We start from the raw sequence: 3,142 nt of genomic DNA, 5'->3' as shown, positions 1-3,142 counted from the left end.
ACACCGTTTCAGGCTCTTCATGTTTTTCAACACCACTTCATGCTCCTCCTTTTTTTCAGACCGTTTCAGGCTCCTCATATTTTTCACACCTTTTGAAGCCGTTCATATTTCTCACACCTTTTCATCCTCTTCATTTTTTTCAACACTATTTGTTACTCCTCCTATTTTTTAGACCGTTTCATACTCATCTAATTTTTGACAACTTTTGAAGCTCTTCATATTTTTCACCTTTTTGAAGCTCTTCATATTTTTCACACAATTTCAGACTCTTCATGTTTTTCAACACCGCTTCATGCTCCTTCTATTTATCATACCGTTTCATACTCCTAATATTTTGACACGTTTTGAGGCTCTTCATATTTTTCCCATTTTTCAGGCTCTTCATGTTTTTGAACACCGTTTCATGCTCCTCCTATTTTTCAGACCGTTCATGCTCCTCATATTTTGACACCTTTTGAAGCTCTTCATATTTTTCACACCTTTTCAGGCTCTTCATGTTTCTGAACACCGCGTCATGCTCCTCCTATTTTTCATATCGTTTCATGCTTCTCATATTTTTCACACCTTTTGAAGCTCTTCATATTTTTCACACCTTTTCAGGCTCTTCATGTTTTTCAACACCGCTTCATGCTCCTCCTACTTTTCAGACCGTTTCATGCTCATCTCATTTTTGACACCTTTTGAAGCTCTTCATATTCTTCACTCCTTTTGAAGCTCTTCATATTTTTCACACCTTTTGAAGCTTTTCATATTCCTCACACCTTTTCAGACTCTTCATGTTTTTCAACACCGCTTTTTGCTCCGCCTATTTTTCACACCGTTTCATGCTCATCTCATTTTTGACACCTTTTGAAGCTCTTCATATTTTTCACACCTTTTGAAGCTCTTCATATTTTACACGTTTTCAGGCTCTTCAAGTTTTTCAACATCGCTACATGCTCCTCCTATTTTTCAGACCGTTTCATGCTCCTCATATTTTTGACACGTTTTGAGGCTCTTCATAATTTTCACACCAGTTTAGGCTCTTCATGTTTTTGAACACCGTTTCATGCTCCTCGTATTCTTCACACCTTTTAAAGCTCTTCATATTTTCACACCTTTTCAGGCTCTCATGTTTTTGAACACAGCTTCATGCTCCTCCTATTTTTTATACCGTTTCATGATACTCATGTATTTCACACCTTTTGAAGCTCTTCATATTTTTCACACCTTTTCAGGCTGTACATGTTTTTGAAGACCACTTCATGCTCCTCATCTTTTTCAGACCGTTTCATGCTCCTGATATTTTTCACACCGTTTGAAGCTCTTCATATTATTCACACGTTTTCAGATTCTTCATGTTTTTGATCACCGTTTCATGCTCCTCATATTTTTGACACCTTTTGAAGCTCTTCACATTTATCACACCTTTTCAGGCTCTTCATGTTTTTCAACACCGCTTCTTGTTCCTCCATTTTTCACACCCTTTCATGCTTCTCATGTGTTTCACACCTTTTGAAACTCTTCATATTTTTCACACCTTTTCAATGTCTTCATGTTTTTGAACACTGTTTCATGCTGCTCCTGTTTTTCAGACCATTTCATGATACTCATATTTTTGACACCTTTTGAAGCTCTTCATATTTTTCACACATTTTCAGGCTGTTTATAGTTTTCAACACCGCTGCATGATTCTCCTATATTTGAGACCATTTCATGCTCCTCATATTTTTGACATTTTTTGAAGCTCTTCATATTTTTCACACCTTTTGAAGCTCTTCCTATTTTTCACAGCTTTTCAGGCTCTTCATGTTTTTCAACACCGCTTCATGCTGCTCCTATTTTTCAGACCGTTTCATGCTCATCTCTTTTTTGACAACTTTTGAAGCTCTTCATATTTTCATACCTTTTGAAGCTCTTCATATTTTTCACACGTTTTCAGGCTCTTCATGTTTTTCAACACCGCTTCATGCTCCTCATATTTTTCAGACCGTTTCATGCTCCTCATATTTTTGACACCTTTTGAAGCTCTTCATATTTTTCACACCTTTTCAGACTCTTCATGTTTTTCAACACCGCTTCATGCTGCTCCTATTTTTCAGACCGTTTCATGCTCATCTCTTTTTTGACAACTTTTGAAGTTCTTCGTATTTTCATACCTTTTGAAGCTCTTCATATTTTTCACACGTTTTCAGGCTCTTCATGTTTTTCAACACCGCTTCATGCTCCTCCTATTTTTCAGACCGTTTCATGCTCCTCATATTTTTGACACCTTTTGAAGCTCTTCATGTTTTTCACACCTTTTCAGGCTCTTCATGTTTTTCAACACCGCTTCATGCTCCTCCTATTTTTCAGACCGTTTCATGCTCATCTCATTTTTGACACCTTTTGAAGCTCTTCATATTCTTCACTCCTTTTGAAGCTCTTCATATTTTTCACACCTTTTGAAGCTCTTCATATTTCAAACACCTTTTCAGACTCTTCATGTTTTTCAACACCGCTTTTTGCTCCTCCTATTTTTCAGACCGTTTCATGCTCATCTCATTTTTGACACCTTTTGAAGCTCTTCATATTTTTCACACCTTTTGAAGCTCTTCATATTTTACACGTTTTCAGGCTCTTCAAGTTTTTCAACATCGCTTCATGCTCCTCCTATTTTTCAGACCGTTTCATGCTCCTCATATTTTTGACACCTTTTGAAGCTCTTCATGTTTTTCACACCTTTTCAGGCTCTTCATGTTTTTCAACACCGCTTCATGCTCCTCCTATTTTTCAGACCGTTTCATGCTCATCTCATTTTTGACACCTTTTGAAGCTCTTCATATTCTTCACTCCTTTTGAAGCTCTTCATATTTTTCACACCTTTTGAAGCTCTTCATATTTCAAACACCTTTTCAGACTCTTCATGTTTTTCAACACCGCTTTTTGCTCCTCCTATTTTTCAGACCGTTTCATGCTCATCTCATTTTTGACACCTTTTGAAGCTCTTCATATTTTTCACACCTTTTGAAGCTCTTCATATTTTACACGTTTTCAGGCTCTTCAAGTTTTTCAACATCGCTTCATGCTCCTCCTATTTTTCAGACCGTTTCATGCTCCTCATATTTTTGACACGTTTTGAGGCTCTTCATAATTTTCACACCATTTTAGGCTCTTCATGTTT

Source organism: Dama dama, unplaced genomic scaffold, assembly GCF_033118175.1.
Source record: "Dama dama isolate Ldn47 unplaced genomic scaffold, ASM3311817v1 ptg000093l, whole genome shotgun sequence".
NCBI classification, from domain to species: domain Eukaryota; kingdom Metazoa; phylum Chordata; class Mammalia; order Artiodactyla; family Cervidae; genus Dama; species Dama dama.
This window is presented reverse-complemented; position numbering follows the sequence as displayed.